Source organism: Cricetulus griseus (genome assembly GCF_003668045.3).
Source record: "Cricetulus griseus strain 17A/GY chromosome 1 unlocalized genomic scaffold, alternate assembly CriGri-PICRH-1.0 chr1_0, whole genome shotgun sequence".
Lineage (NCBI taxonomy): Eukaryota > Metazoa > Chordata > Mammalia > Rodentia > Cricetidae > Cricetulus > Cricetulus griseus.
In genome coordinates, this window is record NW_023276806.1 from 87069368 (window position 1) to 87095091 (window position 25724).

Genomic DNA, 25724 nt, shown 5'->3' on the forward strand with positions numbered 1-25724 from the left:
CCTCCCACTATTATGGTGTCAGAACCTAAGTGGTCTTTTACGTCTCTTAGGGTTCTATTTTTATAAAATTAGGGGTTCTGATATTTGGTTCATAAATGTTTACAATCATTATATTTTCTTGTTGAAGTGTTCCTCTTATTAATATGTGGTATCCCTTTTTAATTAATTTTTCTTTGAAGCTTGCCCTATGAGCTATAAGGATAGCTATACCTGCTTGTTTATATTTTTCCATTTGCTTGATAGTTTGTTTTCCAACCTTTGATACAAAACTTTTGGCTATTTTTGATATATAAAAGTGTGTTTCTTGGAGACAATATGTAGTTGGCTCTTTTTTTTTTTAAACAAAAATTTCAAAATTTGTGTGTGGGGGTTTTTTGCCTGCATCATGTCTGTGTACGATGTGCATGCCTGGTGCCCTCAGAGGTGAGAAGACAGATCTCCTGCAACTAGAGTTATGGACAGTTGTGAAGCTTCATGTGGTTGCTGGGAATCAAACTCAAGCCCTGTGGAAGAGCAGCCTTTGCTCTTAACCACTGAGACATCTCTCCAGCCCTGATTCTTGTTTTGTTGTTGTTGTGTTTTTCTAAATCTGGTCCATTAGTCTGAATTGAGGCCATTTACATTCAGGTTATTATGGAAAAGAGCTTGCTATTTTGGCTGCCTTTGTTAGATAATGCTGTTTTGTTTGATTGTTGATATTTATTTCCTTCTCTCATATCGGTTCTGATGGTTTGCTGAGTTGTTGTGTTGGACATGATATTTCTTTTCCAAGTCTAGTTTGTTTATATGTTGTTTCTTGGAGTGTATGCTTTCATGTGTTCATATGGAAAGGGCTCTCTTCTTTCTCCCTGTAAATTATTCCACCACGAGCTTCCTGTGGTACCAGCTTTCTGTGAATTACCTTCATCGTGTTGTTTTGAAATACACGTATTTATCCTTCAAGTTTTGAAAGTTAGTTTTTCATTCTTGGTTCACAGTTACTTACTTTCAGAGCTTAAGATACATCATTCCATACTTTTCTGATTTTGGGCTGCTGCTGAGAAGTCTAGGGTAATTCTGATTATTTCTGCCTTTGTATGTGAGTTGGAGTTTTTCTTGTTCTGCTACTGGAATTACTTACTTTGCATTTTTGATATTCTGACTATAGTATGTTGTGGGGAGTTTCTTCTCTGGTCATGTTTGTTTGGAGTTTTATAAGCCTCTTGTGTTTGGATGCCTACTTCTTTCTGTAGATTTGAGGCGTTTCCTGCTATAGTTTCATTAAATAGTATATCATTTTATTTTATTTTTACCTCTGCTCCTCCCTTTATACAATGAATTCTCAAGTCTGGCCTCTTGAATGTATCCCAGACTTCTTGGTAAATAGGGGTGACCATGAAGTCCCCAAGTGTCCTCTATTGTCTATCCTTTGGAAAACCTTCCTTATGCTTTCCACAATCCACCAAATAAGAGTTATTGGCAGACAGAGCAGGGCACCACCATTCAACAGTGCTGAGCTTCTAAGAACTGTTTGGGGTTTTAATCATACCACCTGAACAATGAGTATGGGTGGATGGAATAAGATAGTCAATGGCCACCTTGTCTTCATTGAGGTGAAAGGAAAGAACATAGCCTGCACTGGTCCTCACAGTAGCTACCCTGTGTGTATTTATTCCACAGAAACATTCTTTTTGTTTGTTTGTTTGTTTGTTTTCTTCTCCTGGGTACCTAGTCCATCTCTGATGGAAGTATGAAGGTAGTAAACTAGTGGTCTGTCTGGTCTGAGGTAGTGTTCCCTAATTGCCCTGCCCTCCTCTCTGTTCTGACTGCAATAGACTAATCTCTTGCTGTGACCTCCTAGCAGCCATGGTCTCAAGGATCTAGCCTGAGATGCTTTATTACAGGGCCACCTTGCTGCAAAGATCACCTTTGGCCACACAGCAGACTTTGGATAGAACCTAGGCTACACAGAGGCTTAGCTTTGCTTGTGATGTCCGTAGTAGAGTTTCTCTTTGCCTGGCCGACACTGGGTTCTTCTCTCATAGTTCTGGAATGTCTTAGTCTGTATTTGTGATTAGTCATTATCTTTCCATTAGGATTATTGTCTTTCTCTGTAAGCATTTGCCCGTTCCCAATGTAAAGACAACAGAAATCTAACAACAACTACACACAAAAAACAAACTTCACTTTTTCCAGCTGTAACCTTCCCTTCCTTGTCCAAACTCTCCTGAAACCCAGTATGACTTCTTCTCTTTCAACTCTACTTTCTTCTAACACAACTCAGACTTGGTTTCTGCTCTCAAAGCCCCACTGAATGAAACCAGTGTTGCATAACTTACCAATGACTTCCTCATTGCTAAACTGAATGGACATTTTCCAGTACTCATTTGTTTGACATTATTGGCATTTCTCACTCATGATTACTTCCTCAACCTGGAGAAATGTGTGATGCTATTTTCCTCCTTGATTTTCATTCCACTTCATCTCTTCTCAAAATCTCGTATTTGATTATTAGAAACTGAGATTTGATATTCTTCCCCCCAACCCTGTACTCTTTGGCCACCTGAGCCCTGCCCCCATTTCAGAGACCACCTTCTGTGGAATATTCCCTATTGGACAGGTATCTATGATCGGAAACTTTCCTGGAGATATTCATCTGGATATTCTACAGGCTCATCCGAAATATGTTCAAAGCATGCTGTCTTCTTAGGTCAATTAGAGAGATTTTTTTAAATGAATAATAACAGTAAATGGTATTCTTATATATGAAATCACATAAGGTAAAATAAGGGAATCTTTCTTTATTACCAACCCCCCCCTTTTCTTTGCCCTCTGCAGCAAAACCTTGTACTGGTGGCTAGTATAAAAGGTATCTGCCCAAAGAAGAGTGGTTGAATGAACTCCTGGGATTCCAAATATTAGGCCTCTTAATTCGAGTCTGAAACTTGACATCATTTGACCTCTCAAGGCTTTTTTCATTTACACAAGGGAGTCCACAGGCATGATCTTCGTCTTCAACAATCTATGATTCCACAAACTCCATTCTGACACTTTATATAAGCATCCATCATTCCTTTTTATCCACTTCCTGCCATCCTCCCTCCTTCAGCAACAGAGAGAAAATAGGACTTATAGCTGGCACCACCTTACTGAATATATTTCACTATGATGAGAGGTGCCCAGATGTGAAAAATAATAAAAGTGGGGGCGGGGTAAAGGGGGGAAGCTGTTTCCTCCATCTAGGAGATCCCTCCAGTCTGTGCCTTTCCCTAAGCGCTGCTCACACAGAAGCATCTTTCCTCTTGTTCTGCTGGTGCCTGATTCTCTCCCTTTGGGCATTCCATGGATATGGAGTGCCATTCCACAGCAGGCCCGGTGCTAAGCACTGAGTACCGCACCTCATTTGAATCCCAGGACTTTAGGGCCTACTATTTTAAACTTCCTTTCACAGACCAGGAAACCAGGCTTCACCAAAGACATTTAACGAATCATCAGGTCAAACCATTCTACTCTGGGTCCAAGTGCAGAGCCACTGTGGTTACAAATCCTGCCATATCCATACCTCTCTTTTGCAGACCCACATGCATTGAGTGCACGGTCTCCAGAGGCCTGATCAGTGACCAGGAAACTGTCGCACACGTGCTGTTACGATCTAGATCTGGTTTCAGCTTGCAGAACTCAAGGACATAGCTTTGACTTTCAGCTTCCAAATATATAAAAGGGAGGCATTATGCTGTTATGCTCTACAGCGCCTCTGCCTTTAACACTGGCAGCGTCCCCAACATATTGTCAAGAAACCCGAGGGACAGCAGGACCCAGTAAGCTCTGTTCTCGGCTGGGCGCCCCTAGCGGCCTAGCTGGCCCTGGAGCCTTTCTCTGCTGTCTTGGATGCCGCCCTCTCGGCACGAAAGCTCTAGCAGGTCACCCTGTAACCTGCCATCTGGCCTCAGCGTGGCCTGAGAAAGTCATCGCTCCCAGCAGGGATAAAGTTCATCCTGCCAAGAACCCTCAGGCTCTTGAGGGAGGCGCCCAGCACTCGTTAGCAAGGCCAGAGCCTCTGTCTGGCCTCTGGGAAAGCTGCTCCCGGAGCATGTGCCCCTCCTCCGCGCAGCTGTGCGCTGGACCGCTGGACGTGCAGGACAGCACAGGAGAGGGCTGTCCTGTCTCCCCATCACAGAGGGAAATGCTCTCCAGGCCCCAAGGCCTGGGCTGGGAAGGGAACCACAGTCAGAGCCCTGCTATCTCAGAAAGCTAGGAAGAGTTTCCTCTCAAAAATGATACTGCTGATTAAAAGGAATACTTTTAAGGTCACCAAGGACTTTTATCCAGGCTGGGGGCCGCTAATGGAGGGGTGGAGTCCTGATAACCTGATTCTAAGCCTCTGAAAGGTGCCTGCAAAGTGGCAGACCCTCCATTACTGCGTGGGGCAGAGGGGTTGTGTGTGATTTTCTGGGAAGCTATTTTTTGCAGTGTCTGAAACAGACCAGGTGGCAAGAAAAAAGGAGAGTAGCCTTTTCCCTCACTTATCCTGTCAGCTTATTGTCCATCCACTTGCAGAGTCCCTGGGCAGAACTGAAGCCTTTTCTTCGTTGCGGTAGGGAAGGAAAAAAGGTGCTAATTGAGAAGGTTCATAAATGGAGAACATAAATGAGGTATCAACATTCTGAATTTGCGCATCTTGGTACCCTGGGTTTTCCCTTCTGTTACAAAGCCCAAATTATGGGTTGGCTTAGTTTCCCTGCTCTGGGAATAAGGAAAGGCCTCTGCAAGATTTGGGAACTGCAGAGAGACAGAGGAAACGGCAAAGGGAAGTTCTTCCAGGGAGACACAGGCACTTGCTCAGAGACACCCTTTATTGTCAAGGTGGTTCTGTTGCAATTTTAAACAGAGCTTTTTCTTTCTTTGTTTCCTTTTTCTTTTTGGTTTTCCGAGACAGGGTTTCCCTGTGGCTTTGGAGGCTGTCCTGGAACTCGCTCTGTAGACTAGGGTGGTAAGTTCTGTAAAGGGACAAGGTTCAAGGAAGGTTGTGGCTCTGGGCAGAACTGGACCCCACCTGTGTTTTCTTCTGTCAACATCCTGGGGGGAGAAAGGAGCATTTCTAGAAAGACTGGGAGCAGTGGGGGAATCTTTGCTGACATCAATTCATTTCATATCAGCCAGCTTACTTTGATTTGGTTTAACTAATTTTGCTTTCTTTCTAAATCCTAAAAGATCTGGAAAAAGAGAAACAATATAATTTTAAAAGTTAAACAAAGTCCAAGGGATTCATCATCCATAAGGCTTGCTTGGGTGAGGATTTAACACACACACACACACACACACACACACACACACACACACACGTTATCGGGATGTGTACACACAAATACCACAAACTCCAAAACTTCGCCAGAAAGGAAGGTCCCTGTGGAAAATCTTCACTTACTATGTCATTACTAAGATATACTAGATCAGAACAAGGGCGGGGTGGGATAAGAAGGATGAATGAGAAGCAGGCTTTGGAAGCTTGTAATATGCCTCATCGATGACTAATCCTCCAAAGATGAGAAAAAAGCAAACTTTGCTTTCTGCCAAGGTAACAGGAACTGACTACTGTGGCAAGGCACCCTTGCTCCAGGAACCACGGCCTCATAGGGTCCAGCACAGCTCAGGTCTTAGACATCTACTCGCTTTTTCAAGAGGCAAGTGAAAAGATGCTGATGGTTAAGGTGAGAGTATAAAACAGGGGCTCTTCCCCAGTCTCTGTATTATTCGAATGTCAGTTATTTCTAGTCATGTGAGAGAAGACCCCAAATTATCATTATTATGTTTGTTCAGTTTTTTCAAATGTAGTACCTCCTATTCAGATGGAAGCAAGCCCCAAGGAGACTTTCAGACCAATGTAGAAAAAGTGGGAGCGCGGCTATCCTCACACACCCAGGGGCCAATTCTACAAATGGCCCATTACTACCTGGGATACACAGCACATCTCAAATGCGGGTTAATAATTCCTATCAATCCTTTTCATTGGCCTGCCACTCTGCATCCATGGCAACTACGCACAGGTCTAAAAATCAGGGAACCTGGGGTGTGAGGGGATTAGGAAGATGAATTTCAATCATCTGTCATGGTCTTCTATCAGAGTTCATTTTCATTTTTAAGAAGCAAGATCTAAACTATATGTGGTTAGTTTTTCTCTTCCTCTTCTTTTTACTGCTATAGTAATGGGGAAAGTTCAGGAAGTGGCAACTTAATTTGTATCTAATTTCAGCAAAATAATTGCAGACTGTTTCCAGCTTGAATGAGCAGTGAGGTGAGGCTCCCAGTAGTTGCTTATTTTAGTAGCACTCCCTCAGGATGAATGCTAGCTATTTTCAGTTGCGTGTGGGAAAACCATAGGCACTGCCAAGCTGTGGCAAGTTGGCATGGTGTGTGAGCTGTCAACCAGATTCCACTCAGATTCATTTCTGATTGCAGTTGGCATATGACCTCCCCCCTTTATTCCGTTTGGGATCCTGCTTACCTCTTCCTCTGACATCCCACCTTCCCACCTATCTCTACCCCCACAAGCAGCTTTTGGCTGACTCTGTCTCATAATAGCAGTGTGAGTGCCAAGTGGGTTGTATAAAATCCTTAGCAAGAGATATGAAATGAAGCACATTGCTGAGAACTCACAGGGACCAGAGTGTACCCATCAACAAAAAGCACCTAATACACAGCGAAATTATACATTTGTCTCTATAATTTATGCAGCACAAGTGATGCTGAGATGAGACCTTCAATCATTCTTGATACGTGTACTGCACAAACTCTAAAATAGTGCCCATTAACCATCCTTTGCTGATGTTCCCTCTTGTGTAGCTTCCTGGCGAATGGGATGGCCCCACTGGATGATGTGAGTTATCATATGGATAGATCCATGTAGTAAGGAACTGGTATTTGTAACCAGAACAACAGGTTGACTTTTGCCCTGGTTAGCTCTCATCAAGAGCCAGATGATCACTAATCAACATCTGGATTCTAGACACATAGAGTCATGAGATGATGGTCTTAAGCTCCCCGGTTTGGGGGCAATCAGTAGGAATAGATAGTTAACACAGTGCAGTCCCCAAGCAGGTAATTATAACTCTCTACAGAGTCCAGCAGAATGAGTCTCACATTCTGCTCCAGCCTCTCCATTGCTCCCATGACTCCTTTTGGCCATGCCTTTTCCTCAGATATCTTTATAGGAGTTCTTCTTCTGCCTGATGTCATCAGCTTCCTCTTCTCCAGAGAACAGATTCTGACTTGACACCTGTGCCCTCTGGAGAACCTACCACTCGGAACCAGGCACTACTTCTGCCCCATTTCGGGTCTTCATGGCATTTTGCCTACACTGAGTACATAACACATACTGTTTTTATTGCTAGGTGTCTTAGTCAGTTTTTTCATTACTGTCACAAAGTGCTTGGGCCTGGGTACTTACAAAGAAACACATCGATTTATCTCACAATTTGAGACGTTCAAAAACATAGTACCATCTTCATCACATGACAAACCACATCAGCAGTACTGTTTCTGACAGTATGCAATTCCTGGAAGGCGGAAGACTATGTCAGCTCCCAAGCCCTGGTGTCTAGAACAGTGCCATGCTAGAACACCATACCTGGAGTGGATCAATGATTATTTTTCCAAAACAAGGATGCATCTGGTAACTAATCCCACACTCACACAGTGTGTGTGAAGCATTTGGTAGAAGTCTCCTTTAGTTTACTGGGTAATTGATCATCTTGAGTATCTACCTGCTGAGGTAGGCTCCAGGGCTAATAAAGCTCCCTCAGTCTGATGCTGGCCCATCAGTTAGTGTTTGAAGGTTGGCAGTTCTATAATCTGACTTGACATCATTTCAGTGTATAACCTTGCAGTTGAAGTAGCCCAGGCATCGCAAATACTCAGGCTCTTTATTTTTTAGAGAAAGCTTGAAAGAAAATATGAAGGCATCCATAGGAACAAGCTCAATGGATGTCTTAAGGTATACACTGAAAGCAGTGATGAAGGAGATTTGTGTCTCAGATGCTGAACAAGGGCACAAAGAAGAAACTGCCGATAGAACATACAGGTGGACTACATCACACATCTACCTGTTCTGTCGCCAAACAAAAGTTCTTTTCCATAACAGATAGCTTTCAGACAGGCTTACCTACACTTACTTGTTACCCTTCCCAAGCTCTTTCCATCCAGCAGTCATTCTGAAACACACTATCTTACTGTCTATCTAGTTTAACACTCACCATGGCTTGTCCTGTTTCTAGCCTGGAACATCCTCTTACCAGCTGTACTGTCTATCTCTGAGTACACTTATTGTCTTTCACTGCCTTGAGGACACAGGTTTTGTCCCACCTCAGAGGATGAACATGATTTTGGGGGCCTACTTGATTCTATTGTTCCTCCAGATTTCATATCACTCATTCCTCAAAGATTTTCTTGGCTTTCCCTATTAAATCAATCCTGACCCAGCAGCATGTCTGCCTGCTTGCTGCCATGCTCCCCACCTTGACACTCATGGACTCAATCCCCCTGAAACTGTAAGCCCCAAATAAAAACTTTCTTTTATAAGTCTCCTCAGTCATGGTGTTTTATCACAGCAATAGGAAAGTCACTAAGACGCACATTAATTTGAAGAACACTATCCTAAAGGAGCAATTGGATTTCTTAAGCAGAGGTTAATTTTAAACGTAGGATGAACCATGCTTCCAGTTACAAGGAACTCCTATTAACCAAGGCTACAACAGCCTCAGTGAAAACCAAGGGTCACAAACCGACTCTGGAGTAATCTTCATCTCTGCTTGCTACCTCCACCTCCTGACCAAGTGCACCAGTGCTCCACACTGACAATGAAGGAGAGGAAGGGCTAAGTGGGAACAGATACCTTCCAGGTTCTCTTTCTCAGAGCACCAAGCTTTCACATTGCTGCCATCTGCACAGCCCTGGTAGCCTTTGTCCCATGTAGCATCTCTTCTGACCCACAGCACAACCCTTCTCTGGAGAGGCACATGGTGACTGCCAATGTTGTTACCACCCCAGCTGATGTGGTATGACACCCAGCGTAAGGGGATTTAATTTTCCCCAAGTGTGAAAGGTTTTTCAGTTGGCCTCTGATGAAACAATTGTCCGCTGAGCACCTCCCACCCCCATCCCTTTATGTCCTTCTTGATTGTCATCTCTCTCAGGAAAATAAGGTTTTTTTTTTTTTCTTATCTGTTAAAATATCTTACATCTAAAAGTCTAGGGTTGGCTAGTTGGTCTCAGTTCCTAATCCTGTTTCTCACAGGGGACCTGAGAAGACTAGGGATGATGACCATTCACTCAGTTTGCTTGTCAGTGCGAGATGATCAAGACATCTCATGCCCAGGAAGCAGGCCCTCTGTGGCATCTCAGCCCTTGTGCATTAGAGACCTAGCTATCAAACCAGTGCCGACTCCGCCCTTTCTGCATTCATTTTTGCCAACAGCTAAGAATCTAGAACCATAGTCTCATTTTTCTTCCAGCACTTCCAACACCAGTAAGTAGAAATTCCTTTACCCCCAGTTCCTAAAGTGTGAGTCTGTATAGCTTGACACAGTCTGGAGTCTTTTGGGATACTTACCTTTCCTTCTCTAGTCAGCAATGCAGAAAATGGAACTTCAAGAAGAAAACAAAAAGTGAAGGGAGGCTTGAAGTGAGTAAAGCAGTGCAGAGGGCTGGCAAGAGCCAAGTGCCACCAGAGCAGGAAGAGCATGCAGATTGTCATCTAAGGGAGCTCGGGTGCAGCAAAACTGGCCTCCCCTTAGCAACATCCGCAAAGCTGACACAGAACGCTGCATCTTGGGAAGGGATGAAAATACCCAGTGACATCAGTAGCTCCTAGCACAGCCAGGGCGTTCTAGAGGTGTGTGGTATCAGGACGGCCTGTGCTGGCCTCATTTATCCACCTGAGTCATTTGAACAAAGCACTCGCTGGCTTAGCTTTGTTGTGACTAGAATTTGGAACCAATCTCCTGGCTCCGTCCCCACGGTCTTTGCTTCTGAAGCACAGCGTGGGTTTGTAGGGACACGGACTGAGGCTCATGGCAATCAAGGATAGACTGTTCCTTCTCTGGGCCACAGGCTTCCCTAGGAAGGAGCCTTGGCCAAGGGTCTGTGTCTTGAGAGCCAAGTATAGCGGCTGGCAACTAGCAGGTTCTCGCGAATAAATGACTAAGTACAGAGACACATTCTGGGAAACACAGAGGCTTTTGTGGTGGCAGCATGTTCAATAGCACAGCACTGTGTTGCTTCTTTAATTTGTGGGACTCTAAGGATAATTTGCATTTCCTGGCAAAGGTGTCTGTTGCTGACTGTACAGGAGAAAGTGCTGTGGTGTGGGGATCAGGGCTGTCTGAGGCCGACTGAGGGCTTCAGAAAAACACACTAAAATGGAGGTATTCATCCTAGGGAGGCTGCAGAAGATTCAGAGGGGGAGCATTCTGATTCTCTGAGAAAAGAAAAGACGATGCTGGGAAACAAGAACTGCAGATGGCAGGGTTTCGGGATTCTTAGTTCAGGTTTCACTAAGACATTCTCGGTGAACTCCCACACATTCCCCAGCCTTTCCACTAGGGGGCAGACAGAGGCTGGAGAACATCCCAGGCAGGAGGCCAGTCCCTCACCCTCTCAAGCAGCCTCTACAGCAACACACTAGGCTGTTTGTGCTCTGCAGAAGGCAAGGCTAGGCCTCTCTTCCGGCCTGTCACAGCCTCAGTGATATTTCATGGTTTGCTTGTGACATCAGACACTACACAAATATGATAGCCAAACTGTGCAGTTTGGAGTGAATGTTAATAAACAGAAAAAAAGGAAAAAGAAGAAAGATCCTTGATGGTTTTTGTTGTTGTTTGCCACGTGGGGTTTGGGGGAACCATGCTTCCTGTATCTTTCATGATCCTGAGCAAGCATGATGCATATTAGTTTAGTGACTTCTCATAATGACAAGACAACTGGGAAAATGCATTTGGCCTGCTTCTTGACCATCTATTCTGGAAAACAGCAACGCGTTTTCCATACAAGTTGCCATTCCCATCTGAGACCCCATTTTACAGGCAACACATAATTTCAAGGGAAAATTATTTTTTAATAATTCCCACACGCCTTAGAAAGTCATTTCCTCCTAAGACATCCTAGGCAATTGGGCCCCTTAATTGGTTTAATTTTTATTCTTAATCCTCAAGGGTCGAGGAAAAACAACACAACCCTTCCTGTTCCTATTATCCCCTCGTAAATTATTGGGCGAGTAGACTTAACTCTAAAGTAAACTGCACTGAGCCTAAAGGAAGAAACATTTTGCCAGGCCAGATCACGGAAACGGAGATCACCATAGAAATGAGTCACTCCTACCAAATTGGAGGATTTGAAAGTGGCTCTCCTGCTTGCTGAGGATGTTGGCTCGGAAATCTTTGCTCCGTTAATGTGCTTGCTCACATTAACAGAAATGTCTGTCAAAACAGTGAGTTTATGACTTGTAATGAGTTGCATCCTTAATTGTGAGGAGAAAAAGTAAGCTAATTACACAAGCCAAAGGAGAAGGATCGGGCTACCCTTAAAACAAAGATTTCTAGTGGGACCAAAATTCTTAAGCAAATTCTTTCAAGCCCCAGACTTTTTTCTGGGCTATCCATGATTCCATTCTGATAGTATCACTGCTCAGAAGAATTCTGTAAACACAGAGCCTGACTTTAAGCTGCTTTAAAGGCTGAGCACCCAATCAATCAAAAGAATAAAAATTTAAGAATTGCGTTAAAATACGCAGTTTTAAAATTATATAATAGATTTGTTCATCTAAGATTGATTTTCAATTACAAAAAAAATTAACAGGCTTGGGTGTATTTGGATACATATGCTGTGGTTTCTAGATTCCTTTGTTTAAAGGTGTTTCCTAACTGTGATAAGACAGGAGGAGAAGGCTCTCATTTGATTGGGTGCTCAGGCTTACAAAGAAAGTAATTACAGGCCAGAGAGAGGACTCACCCCCCTCATCTAATTTCCCTTCCACATATCAACATAGTTTGACCTTGATTTTTTTTTAGATGTAAGGAAAGGACACTGATGTAATTCAAATAAACCATTTTTTTTCCCCAAATACCCCAAGGAATCTGGAATCAGAGATGACAGGCTTGAAGGACGGAAGCCCTAGGGGTAACCAGTTCTCCAAGTCCTCACAGTGGATGCAGCTTCCTTTCTTATTGAGCTAAGATATTTTTGTCTTCTTTCCAGGGAACATTTGTTTGCCCGGTCCTCTGGAAAATGCCCAAATACTGGCTTCCCCTTTCCCTCCCTCTCTCTCACTCCCCTTTTCCTCCCTCCCTTCCTCCCTCTAAGCCTTCTGGTTTTTTTTTTTTTTTTTTTTTTTTTCAGTCTTCCCACTGACATTTGCACCACAGCAGCCTCTGTGGTCAGCGAGGTGACCTCCAACCTTCCTCGCCTTTCTCAGAGAGCAGAGGCCTCCCTTCTGGCCCTGACAAAGCACTTTCAGTCAACTCTTGGGTTTCTTCATGGTTGATTAAACTGTCTGTGTTTATTCAGGACCCTTCTACTCTTTCTGTGTCCGGCTGCTGACCTTTCTGTTGCTTCATTGTCAGAGGAGAGAGCTCTCGGGGCAGTCAGCCCAAATGCTTGTTAGCAGCCCTGGAAAACAGCAAGGCCTCTGAATTATTAGCATGTCTTCAAAGCCAGGAGCTTTTCACCTGGGCAGCTCTCAGAACTGCTGCTACTGGATGAAGCCAGAGGCACAGGAAAGAAGGAAACATTAGGTTGCCTGTGAATTAGGGTTGCTGTGTCCTTCTGGAACCGCACTGAGGCTGGTCATCTTGTCACTCAAGTCCTCTTGGCCTCACAGAGTGTGAGGTTCTGAATAAGAGAGGAGAGGCTCTCATTGCTTGGAATTAGGAATGAAAAAGAAAACGAAGCACAGAGTTTTGTTGAGCAGCCAGAAAGAAGCCAGGAAGGACACTTTGAGCCAGGACTCCCTGCCTGTCCCAGTCCGCCTCCTACCAGCCATGGAACTCTTGTCAGCAGGATGACTGACCCCTACTGTTACGCTGCCCTGGGCTCTTGGGCAAACGCAGGTCCCAGCAGGTCCATCAGCTGGCTAAATCCCAAAGCTTCATGTGGTCCCACCACATGTAGCTATCCTTTCTTTTTCTAAACATTGTGACCCATACCTGCTGTACCCCTCCAAAAGGCATTTTGTCTTCCATCTCTTTGTGTATAATTTCATCACCCTGACTTGGCTGCCAGTGCTCAGAGAGTGGAAAATGTGCTGTCTTTATCTTCCTATGCCTAGAAGCATGGGCTGTATATCTTAATGAGAGTACATGGATAATGGAGGTGTAGATGGACACTCTCCCAACCTTTCTCTTACATTCCTGTAATGCCACCTCTTTCCCAGGGACAACTCTATCCCCTTCTTATTGTTCCTCACCATGTTCAGCTCCTGGCATGAACAGGGTCTGCTTTTATCGATTTCTTATTTTAGTTACGTGTCTAGATCACCTTCTCAGCTCTGCCTGGTCATTGCTGCCCATCTCAGATGGTCAACTCAGAGACTGGGGTTCCACTTACCACCTTTTGTCCCTGGAAATGACACAGAGCAGCTAGATACCCAGTGGACTTAAGACTAGTCAAAGGGAATCGCTGGGGCTGATTATTATTATTATTATATTATTATTATATTGTTATTATTAATTATTATTAGGCTGGCCTCAAACTTGCTATGTAATTTCAATATTGTCTTGAACCCCTGGCACTCCTACTTCTGCCTCCCCCATGCTGGGATTACAGACAAGTACTGCCTGATATTCCTGGCTGATAATTAAGTTTTGACGGTCTTCATGCAGGTTTTCATTCACTCTTGATCTGTTCTAGTCACTTTTGTTTAGTTCAGCTACTGCCAGGCTGGGGAGAGGAGAAGGCATGCTCTAAGCAAGGTTTCCCTAACGAAGCTCTTTGATATTTGGAGTCTGCTCTGCCTAGCATAGATTTACAACACTCCTTATCTCTACTTTCTAAATTCCAGTAGCAGCCCCCATAGGTGGCAACTGAAACCTGCTCTAGCCAAGTGTCCCCTGGAGTCCGGGTGGGGACAGAGTGACAGCCTCCAGGAATACAGTTGGAAACCACAGACATGGAGTGGAGAGCATGACCCCAGAACCAGAGGACTTTCTTCTCTGGATTTTCTCTTTAGACATTTATTGATTTGTGTGTGGAGGTTAGAGCACATTTGGAGGGAGTCATCTTCCTCCTTTCACCATTGGGCTCTAGGGATTGAACTCTGTTCCCCAGGCTTGGCAGCGAGTGCTGTTACCCACTAAGCCATCTCTCTAATTCTTGTTTTTGTTTATTGTTTGTTTTCCAAGACAGAGTTTCTCTGTGTAGCCCTGGCTGTCCTAGAACTCACCCTGTAGACCACACAGTCCTGGAACTCACAAAGATCTGCCTTCCTCTGCCTCCTGAGTGCTGGGATTAAAGGCGTTTTTGTTTTTTAATGTAATCAATATGGCACAGTGCTCTGGCCTGTTTAGGGAGAGAGTCTCTCTAAATGTACTTAAATTATATAGTATTTTAGCACTCTGCTTGAATTGTGCTTCAGGGGCCATTTTTTAAGTTGTTGCTCCTGGGTTGGAACCTTCTTTCTGGGGCTTTGTACTCACCTTGTTTCAGGAACCCTGTGGCTTCCTGAAAACTCTAGTAGGGACAGATGAACCACAGGGATGGGGGAGGGAGAATGGAAGGGGGGGACAACACAGAACTATCACTAACTTGGTGACTCTCTGCTGCCTTGAGGGCAATATTTAGGGCTCCATCCCTCCACTCTCTTGACCTAGGAACTAGATTCCACACACACACACACACACACACACCTCCCTGAGGATTCATAAACATTTGGGAACAATAACCACATAAACAGAACTCACACAACACCTGGCTACAAACCAGATGTTACAGTATTGATTCTCCCCAGAGCTCTCACTGGGCTTAGGCAGGCAGCATGGAATGCAGTGCAGAGTGCACACAGGGCCCCCAGGCCAGCAGACTCCAAGTTCTGGCCAGTGTCTAGCCCTTTCTGCCTATCTCAGCTGCCACAGGGATGACCCTGTGGCCTGGGCTGGGTCTGGCTGGGGGTGGGGAAAGGGAGTCAGAGAGTCCGATTACTGAAGACTTGCACAGTCTTCAGAAATCATTTATATTGCTGCTTCCACGGAATGCCAGTGTCCAGAGGCAGAGCGCCCTTGTCCCTCCCTAGTGGGCACCTTCATGTCCAGGCAGAGGTGGAATCAGGACAGGGGGAGTGGTGTAGTCTCTAGAGACAGTCTCTCCAGACTTTGAAAACATGTCCCCAGATGTGGGAGTGTCTCCCTGGCTGACTGGAGCTGAGTGTCTCTGGCTAGACCCTTGATTTTGAGCTCTCTGGGCTGCTCTCCCTGTGGACACCCCTCCTGTGTCATTGCATGCTCACAGGAATGCCCTTCCCGCTGAGTGCTTTCTTAACACAGCTTCTAGAGCCTGGTGACTCCACAGGTTTCTCCCTCACAGAGCTACAGCTTCTTGCTGCTTGCTAACCCCCCCTCCCCATCTCCCCTCCTGGTCCCCAACAGTGACATGACCATGGGCCTGGAATCCTCCACGAACCAACCCTTCTTTAGAGGTATTGATTGGAGCTGCAGCTGACAGATACCTCTGTAGGTAGCAACTGCCTTTTGAAAGTTCAGATTTCTCCTAATAGAGATGAAAAGAAGGAGTGTTGTGACCCATGTTGGCAGCTAATGAGTGGGAGAACCATCTTTTCACTGTATGGCTAAGGTTCCCGGTGTTGTTTGTCACTCCTGCCCATCCTTTGGGTCATCTCTGAGGGACTGTCTGCTGGGCCTGCAGCTGATATTCAGGATGAGGAAATGCATTGGCTCGACTTGCTTTTGTGTCAGGAATCAAGTGGGGCAATAAGCTAACCATGCTGAGTGTTCCTTTTTGCCACTTGAGTCATTCGTTCTCCCGTTGCTGGGCCTTTGTCAGAGAGTCCTTTGTCATTTTTGAAAGTGTTATTTCTTTGGAAATAAAAGAACAGTACGACCATAGTTAGTGCTGCTGGTAAGTTCTATTACTCGAGGCACATTTACTGTAATAGAAAAATATGAATCTCATCAGTGTGTTAAGAAGCCTATTACTACCAGGGCCATCTTCTTTGTCCCCAAACACCATGGTACCTACACTTCAAAAAATTGTTCTTCAGAAGCCATTGTGTTGGGGAAACAGGATGAACTGTGCTTGTGTGGTGTTGAGTTCTTTTAAAAGAGAAAGAGAAGAGATAGATGGGTGGGGGGAGTAAGAGAGAAGAGGGTGAAGAAGGGAAAGGAAAGGTCACTGATCTGTTTCTTTGGCCAGAGACATCCAGATTTTCTCTCTGCATTTAATTCACATGGCTCTCTGTTCAGCCCCAAAGCAATACTCTCCACACTCACCTAGATTAGGTCGCTGCTACAGGAGCCTTCTAGACTCACTGTTTTACACTTGGTGAGAGCATACTTAAAGGCAAGAAAAGATGAGGGCCAGGGACTTGGCATTTGTGTTCAGAACTTTGAGAATCACTGTGGAGTAGCTGTCTGGACTCTTTACTTACAGACTCTGGAGAAGTGTTTTGATAGTACAGCGATGCAGTAATGGACTTGAGTGTTTGGATTGCATGAATCTTAAAAATAGCACTAAAATTGTCGTACTTGCACCAAATGATGTAAGTAATCCCCTCACACCCTTAGATGGGTAGTGTTCTGGACTGCGTCATGTCCTCCTGAAATTGCTGAGGCATCACCCCCTCCTACACACACACACACACACACACACACACACACACACACACACACACACACACACCAGAGCATGAGCTTATTTGGAGACAGGGTCCTTACAGATACAATGAAATTTAACTTATTTGTGGGATGGGGAGGGTCCCTAATCTGACATGACTGCTGTCTTCACACAAATGGAAATTAGGTATAGACATGGATGCAGGAAGAACATATGGAGAGGCAATAGGCAAAGGCTAGCCTACTGGTTCTGTAAGCCAAAGGGTACCAAGGTTTTAGACAGACCATCAGAATTCAGTTCAAAAGCATGGAGCATACCTACTCTCAAGCCCTCCAAAGGAACCCACCGCACTGACATGTAGAAACTGGATTTGTGGTCTCCAGGACTAATACACAGGGAATTGCCATTGCTCCATAGCACCCAGTTGTGACTCTCCATGCATCTGTCTCTTCAGCTGGGGCTACTCCATTGGTGTTTCAAGAAACACTGAATTTGGAAGGTTCTTGATTATTTTAGAGTCTGATTTTAGGCAGACTTTTCTGTTCTGCCAGCCAGCTTCCAAATAAACACACAGAGACTTCTTATTAATTATGAAAGTTTGGCTGATAGCTTAGACTTGTTTCTAACTAGTTCTTATAACTTAAATCAATCCAATTTTAAAAATTAATCTATGTTCTACCATGTAGCTTTTATCTCTATCCCATTTTTGTGTGTCTGACTTGTTCCATGTCTGGCTGGCGACTCTCTGAGTCTCTTCTCTTCTTCTTCCCAGAATCCTCTCTGTTCTGATAATCCTAGCTATTAGTCATTCAGCTTTTCATTAAACCCATCCGAGGGACAAATCTTCAGAGTGTACCAGAAGATTATTCTACAGCAACTGATTGACCCAGGTTTGGTTCTGGTCAGGACAAATCCCCCCAAAAGTCAGGTGTCCTTGGACATGATGTAGGTGTACCAGTGCTAGAATGTATGAGAGGCTCCATGCAGTAAAACCAAGACTAGGACCTGGCAACTTGGTAGGTTCTCTAAGGAACCTACTGGCGCATGTTTCCCTAAGAAACGAGCTGCCCAGGGCAGGGAGAGGTAACATGACTTGTCTTCAGTGACAACACAGACTAGTATAAAGCTGGGTATCAATCTAAGCCACCTGACTCCACACCTCCATTGTGGTCCTTTTGCATCTCCATGATTACAATTCTCTGTATGCTGTTTCCCACGAGCAAATGTGAAGGAAGGGCAGCAGGTGAGCCTGCAGGCCCCATGCTTTGTGACATCTGCTAAGAAGTCCTTGCTGTTCAAGGGCCTCTTACACAACCCCGAAGGGCTTCTTAACAAAAGAAACACCTTTTCTTTATTCTTAATCTTACTTACAGAGAAACAACCAACATGACATGTTCTTGATATGCAATGGCTCACATGAGGCAATGACTGCCTCACAGACTTCTACCTCATTAAGAATGCTTTTGTAATGCTCCTTACAGGAAAAACAGGGCTGTCTAAGAGAGAACCAAGTAGAATCAGATGGCTATAAAGTAGACAGTGGTTGGAGAGGCTGTAAAGGCCTGTCCTGAAGGGAGTCAAGCTGTGTTCATGGTAAGGATTTGAACATTAGTTGGTGATGACTGATTATACAGCCAAAATGGCCTGGAGAGATAGCTATTTTTAGAACCAGTTTGCAGATTTAGGAAGGAATGTTGCTTCAATCACGACTCAGTATCCATAAGGCCAAGGACTAGAGTCAAGTCTCCACAGATCTTCCCATCCTGGCAAGGTCAGGAACTCTGTGGAGAAAGCTGCAGGTCCCTCGTTTAACACGTCACATGCCAAAACTATCTATCACACTGCAAGCAAGTTATTCATGATCCTCCCTACTTCAGCCTACTCTAAAGCCCCCGAGTCCCTACTTAAGAACCATTCTTAATACCTTAGAGACTCCCTCCAAGACATAAAGGAAATGCTAAGTTCTAACTTAAAGTTCATTTATGAATTCTTCTATTTAATGACATGAGCAGACACAGGAAATAGTATGTTGGCTATTGACATAGTGGTACTGGGAAGAGAAACTACACACTGAGGTTTGTCTGGAAAGAGCAGCCAGACTTCAGAGGTGACGGCTGGCTATTAGGGTCTATCTTGTCAGTCATGGGTCCTAAGTAGCTTCTGATCTTCTCTCAGCTTCTGTGTCATCATGAACACTAGTGGGAGTCACAGTTCCCATGCACAGCAGTCTGGGAAGCTGTGGATGGTTTCATATTCAGGGACTCAAATCTCTATGCAAATTGTTGGATGATTAGAAGGTGGCATTAATATGAAAACTGAGCATAGTGACCAAACTATCAAGCATCAGTAATTCTTAGAGTTGCTTTTAACTTGAGGGAATTTTACTATGTTCTAACAAAACAGTATATTTTAGGGACAATAAACAACAAAAGCCCTGTTCCTATATTATTTTTTCTGTTGAGAGGGAAAGTGTACCCTAGAAGTTGCAAATAAGCTTAGAAAAGCTTGGTTTTGAGGACTAAATAAGTTTTTTTTGGTTTTTTTTTTTTTTTTTTTTTTTTTTTTTTTTTTTTTTTTTTTTTTTTTTTTTTTTTTTTAAATCAGCTGCCAACAGTTATCTCGACAAATGGTCCCTGTCTTACAACGGTTTGAACTTCCTTTGATGACTGACTTTACAATGTGTCAAAAGGATAAGGAATTTAAAATTTTGATGTTTTCCCAGACCCAGTAAAATCTTTGCTCTTTTCCCAGACACCAAGAATCCCAGTTCCCAGTCGGCCATGGAATCCCCACAGTGAAAAACTCATGCCTTGCAGTGGACAGTGATGGACAGTCTAATGTGATACCTGTTGGCTAGTAAGTTTGGGGGTATACAATGGGTTAGTAAGTTTGGGGGTATATAATGAGTTAGTAAGTTTGGGGATACATAATGAGTTAGTAAGTTTGGGGATATACAATGGGTTAGGAAGTTTGGGTATACATAATGGGCTAGAAGTTTGGGGGATATAATGGCAGCTTATTTAGAAGAAGGAACAAAGTCTCCTTGTTTTAGCAAATCCAGGGGCCCAAGCATCTTCAGGGAGGCCTGGGCTTTGCAGTGGAAGGAGGACTGTGCCAGCCACTGCTGTGTCCCTCTGCAGTGCTATCTCCAAGGGTGTCATGACCAATCACCAGAAGCCATGCTCAGGCTTGTTTCTTCTTGCCAACAATTCTACTGAAGCTTGTTTTATAGGACGTTGACTTTCTTCTGAGCAGAAAGGGACCATCCCTAGCCTGAGCACAATATGAGCAAATGATTGCTGGCAGCTGTAAAAGGATCTCGTAAAGCATTTATGTTAACCCACAAAAAGGAGCTAGCTTTTGTGCAGCTGTCTTTTCTGTTCATTTGTTTCAGGAAAAGGGTGCCAGAGTCACTTGTGATGCCAGGGATGGAGCTTGCTTTAGGAAATGGGGCAGCCAAGGCCTTGGGAGTTCCACATTTTGCTTCCTCCATCTCTCAACCCAGTGAAAGGAAGCCCAAGCCACACACCAGGTGGAAGTGTACGGAGACAGGTCCATGCTCACTTGCTATTATAAATCAGGGTGATCCCAAGGAAGAAAACCAGGCTGTGTTCTGCATGTTCTTGATATAGAATGGGCCAAATGCTATACACGTAAGTGTGTGAACACTAAAGAGTTCATTTTTGTCAAGAAGAATGTTCCAGCTGTAATCAAGGCAGAGATTCTGAATTGGGGGAGAAAAAGGAGGTCGCCAGGGAGCCCAGATATGGGCCAATCTAGGAGGGGGGCTTTTTAGGGGTTAATGTCAGCCAAGATCCCCAAGGAGATTCATTACATGCTCCAGCCCAAGAGAAGGGGGAAGGGTCTGCTCTGTGCAAAGTTTGAGTTGTCACGGAAGTCCCCAAACAGTGGTCACTGCCAGTGAATCTGAGATTCTGACTTCAGGTCACTTTTGCATATCTGGTCTTGCCAGCTTGGATCCCTCAACTGTGCCTAATGGTTTTTAGGGTTAAATAATGAACACACCCCAAGACTATCCCCTTAATATTTGAGCAATCAAATCTGGACACAACTCTCGGACAATAGTAGAAACCTCTACCCCTCAGCAAATGTATGATATTAAAAACAAATTCTGCCATTTGCTGTAGCTTATGCCTGTCTCAAATGTGCAGAAATTAACTTGTTTCCCCTGTGCATGATGATGTCAAAGCCTATCTGGAAAGATTAGGCTAGCTGAAATTGAGGTTTCTTGAGGTCTCTTCCATCTCTAGACTCTATGAATTTGAGATACTTCTAAATATATGCACCAAAATTAGTTTTTAGAAAAATAAATTTTGCTCACAAAATTATTATTGGGAGTTATCAAGATAGCACAGTGGATGCCACCAAGACTGACAACTCAAGTTTGAAATCCCAACCCATAGCAGAAGGAGAGAAGTGACCCAGAAAGTTGTCCTCTGACCTCTACATATGCATGGCACATACACATGACATGTGCAAGCATGCACACGAGTGTGCATGAACACACACACACACACACACACACACACACACACACACACACACACACACACACAGAGTCTCTCTCTTTCCTCTTCCTCCTAAAGAATTGTTTTTGTTTTTGTTTTCTGAGAAAGGGTTTCTCTGTATAGCCCAGGCTAACCTTGAACTCACCTGCCTCTGCCTCCCAAGTGCTGGGATTAAAGGTGTGCACCACCACTGCCTGGCTAAAATAAAGAAACCTTTAAAAAATTAAAAAAATGAAACAACAAAATTACTAATGACTGAACCAGGACCAGGACCAGAGCTCTGGTATTGGAAAGACTTTTCTAATTAAATTTTAGACAGAAACTCTCTTTTCTATTAAGTACAGAATAAAATTGGTAAGATTTGCCATTGAATGTTAGTGTTTTCAGACAGAGCAAATACATTTAAATAGAAATATGTGACCCATCATTTATAAAAAGTAGATGCAGTAAAAGGAAGAAGGCTAGCCTCAGCCTCCATCCGAATGCATCACCCAGCCGTGGCTGAGCACCCAGGACAGCCCAAGGCTCTCCCCTACTGGACAGTGTCTCTGCTTCACTGCTGTCTTTCCCCAGTTTTCTGCACACCGTGGCACATTGTCCGAAGTTTCATGTGTCACCACACTACTTCCTTCTTCAGACTGAGCTCCTGCCTGTCTTCCTGACCACTGGAGCTCATCTTTCCCAGGCCTCTTGTCTTGAGAGCACTTTTCCCTCTTGACCTCATTGATTTATACTGCAACACGAGGTTAGTCCACACTTATGTCTCTCGCCTACTGGACCTGAGCCTCTAGAATATGGAGCCATTACTAAAGTCCATTAACCTTCCACAAGGTATTGAATACCCAGGTATGAAGTTTAAGTGAATTGGAAAGGGGTGGCACCATCTTCCCATGCAGACATGTACGGCAATGCCACAGACTTCTTGGATACTATGTGGAAGTTGTGCAGTCAGTATTTCTCGGCCTTGGCACCTTGACTTCTGGCCTAAATATTCTTGGCTGTTCTGTGCCTTGTAAGATGTTTAATAGCATCTTTGACCTCTCCCCAATATATGCCAATAGCAACTTCTCCTTCCAAGACTCTAGCAGTATCTACAAACTTTGCTAACATCCCAGAGGGACAGACCTGCCCCTGCTGGAGATCCACTGACATAAGTAGCTCATTTTTTTTTAAATTATTTATTTATTATGTATACAACATTCTGCTTCCAGTTATATCTGCATACCAGAAGAGGGCACCAGATCTCATAAGGGATGGTTGTGAGCCTCCATGTGGTTGCTAGGAATTGAACTCAGGACCTCTGGAAGAACAGTCAGTGCTCTTAACCTCTGAGCCATCTCTCCAGTCCCCATAAGTAGCTCTTGAAGGAGCATAAGAGGAAGTAACTGAGACTTTGCTCAGTAAAGGTTCCATAAAATTTCCACTTACATCTAATATCATAACATTTTTAATATAATGTAAAGTAGCAACTTATACTTTCTGGACAAATATTTCACCCAAACAGGATACCACAGTGCCTCTTTTCAAATGCTGTAAGTTTGGAAGGGAGTGAGGGTAAAGGGAACAGGGTAAGTCTCACTCAATTTGAAATAAGAACATCTTGTTTGGGAGGGTTTGGGAGGGCAACACCAATAAGTGTCTGGGGTCATACCAGGAAAACGGCAGGCAAATAAATGAAAATGAAAAAGCTGCCACGAAAGATAATGTGCTTTAAATAAACTATGGTGTTGTGTACATTTGAATGATATTTATTATCTCAGAAAAACTTTTCCTGTATTATTTGATCCACTTGAGGAACTTCGCCATACTCTTCAAACCAAAAACTTCGGCTCTCACAGTTCTTCCTCAGGGCCTCGTTGCTGGTGAGCTGTAGATGTGGGACTAGAGATGGTGCTTTTACCCCCAATAACTTCTATGATGGAGAAAGCCTTATTTAAATATGTGACAACACATTTGAGACCTCCAGGGGGGTCATACAATAGCAGCAGCTTTGGGCTTAATGGAGCTAGGATTTGGAGGAGGGTAGGACCCGAACCACTCATGAAAGCACATGGAACATGCATTCCTCCCATTCTGTGAGCCCCAGTGCTGTGCCACCTCTGACACAGATGTCTGTGGTATATAGGGAGGTAGTTTCCAGGATCGTTACCCAGGTCTCCATGGCTGGGACCATCCATCAGCCACCAAGCATCCCACTGCCAGACAGAGCTGTGATGAAACACATTTGTTCAAACTCAGGAAATGGTGTTTGAAAAACCAACACCGTTGCTTTTCTTTGAAGCTATTACACTCTGTCATGTCAGGGAGATGAGCCCAAGAGATGGCCAAGAGGCGATGATAGATTCACAGCACAGGGCCTGGGGGAGTCATGGGATTGGTTGTTTTGGTTTTTTTTTTCCCTTGGTGAGGCAATAAAAAAATGATTTTTGAGGCAGTGACTGGGACATTATGTATTAATGACTACATAGGGATTTTCATTTCACATATCATGTGCTGACAGTTGAAACTGGAGCTGTTATGTAAAGCGTTAGCTCGATGTCTTTCTGAGACATTGTCACCGCATCATTCACGTGGTAGAACACGGAAGCCTTCAGATCCACCAGAAAAGCTGAATAAAGGGCTCTGGGTAGATTTGTGTAGAACACTTTAGGTCAAGACATTAGAATGACTGTCATAGCTGCTGAGAAAGCTTGCTTACAATGCAGTAACCCAACATGGCTGCACTCTCATGGCTCGGTTGTCAACACATTCAGATTTGGGGAGACAGCTGGGGACTATTGATAAGAAAATCAAAGATTTGCAGCAACAGGCAGGTGGTTGTTTCCACATATGTCTCTCCGATACCAGAAAAGGTAGCTTGCTTCAGACCTAGCTGGAGGTGAAGTGGGACTTTGTGAGTTGGTTTCATGAGACAGGAGCTATCATCACGTGGGCAAGAATGCCAAGAATTCCAGTCTCTACTCTGACGCACAGGCTCTGTTGGAAGAAGTACTTCCCATGTTGGCTTTGTTCTTCTAAATACAAGTCCACAAAACAGGTGTCAAAAGGAGACTTGGAACCCAGTCAGGAGCCACTTCAGGCAGTCACTGACAGACACCTGAGTCCCCCTCCCCAGCCCCTGTTTTTCACAATGACCTCATAGCATAGCTGGCAGATGAGTTTAAAAAGGAGCCCTTAGGTTGGAGTTACGGTTAGGCCTCCAAGAGGGTCTGTGAAGCCTGACGTTTTCATGAAGCACCTGTATGTGTTTATGTGCATCCTCTTGAGGAGGGGCTAGGCCCTGCCCTCTACTGTAATTTCAAAGAATGTTGGCACCTTCTTTGGGTTAAGAGTCCATGCTTGGGACGCTGTGAAGGTGATGTGTAACTAAGTGTCCAGTGAAACCATAGCCACTGAGCACTTTGGAAGCCAAAGGAACACAGGGGAGTACTTGCTGTATGGGACACACAGAGAAAACAGAAAATGTGACTGTTGGCTTTCTGCAGCACACAGAAGCTTTTGGACATGGCATTAAATGAATCAGTCGCTGAGAAAGAAAGGATGGCATATCTGACTGGTGGGGAGACATTAAACAGCTTGTAAAGGCAGGCATTAGAAATGGATCACGGGTTGCAGTGAGGTTGGAAGCGGGTACAGACAGTGGATGACCTGGCACAGGGAGAGCAAGGAAGGACATTCATGGAGAAGGGAAGGCCAGGTGCGGAGAACTTTCCTGGATGGTCTATGAGGCCCTCCCACCAGGGACAGAGGATTACAAGGAAGCTGAGCTCAGATATTCAGTCATGGTCCAACCCAAACGTACCTTTATATGTGCACAATCTGGTCTTGGTCCCTCAGCCTTTGCTCTAAGGTGGAGACGAGGAACTCAGCTCGTGAAGCACTGTGGGTAGAAGGGAATGACTTCCTGCGACTCACATGTTTAGGCAGGAGGCTCTTCATTCTTGTTGTGCGACTCACATGTAATCTCCTCCACTTTTATCATTGAAGTCCTTCATGTTGACCTCATGGGACCACACCCCAAATTTAGTTACAGCAGGCTAGGCAAAGCAGTGGAAAGCAAGAAACAAAAACTGGAAAATTGTGTTCATTGTAGAACTTTACCAACACCTTTATACTTCTGTGACAGTGAGTGTGTGAGTGTGTGAATGTGTGTGACTGTGTGCATGTGAGTATGTGTGTGAGTGTGTGTGTGTGACTGTAGGTGTGAGACTGTGTGACTGTATGAGTGTGTGTATGTGAATGAGTGTATATGTGTGTGAATGAGTGTGTTTGTGACTGTGTGTGTGTAACTGTGTGTGACTATGTGTGTGTGACTATGTTATGTGTAAGTGTGTGTGTAAGTGTATGTGGGGAGAACTCCCTGAGGTTCTACCTAGACTCTGGCTC

General features: G+C 44.3%; 1 long non-coding RNA gene across 2 annotated transcripts in view; it reads left to right on the forward strand.

The window, feature by feature from the left end:
* Positions 1-3872: 3872 nt before the first annotated feature.
* LOC107977823 overlaps positions 3873-25724 on the forward strand; it is a 34297-nt gene continuing 12445 nt past the window's right edge. The window contains exons 1-3 of one of the 2 annotated variants that reach the window (XR_004772200.1): positions 3873-5687; positions 19561-19665; positions 20204-20462. This is a non-coding gene — a long non-coding RNA (uncharacterized LOC107977823). The remainder of the gene's footprint in view (positions 5688-19560; positions 19666-20203; positions 20463-25724) is intronic. The other variant, XR_003480376.2, reaches the window with a different exon arrangement.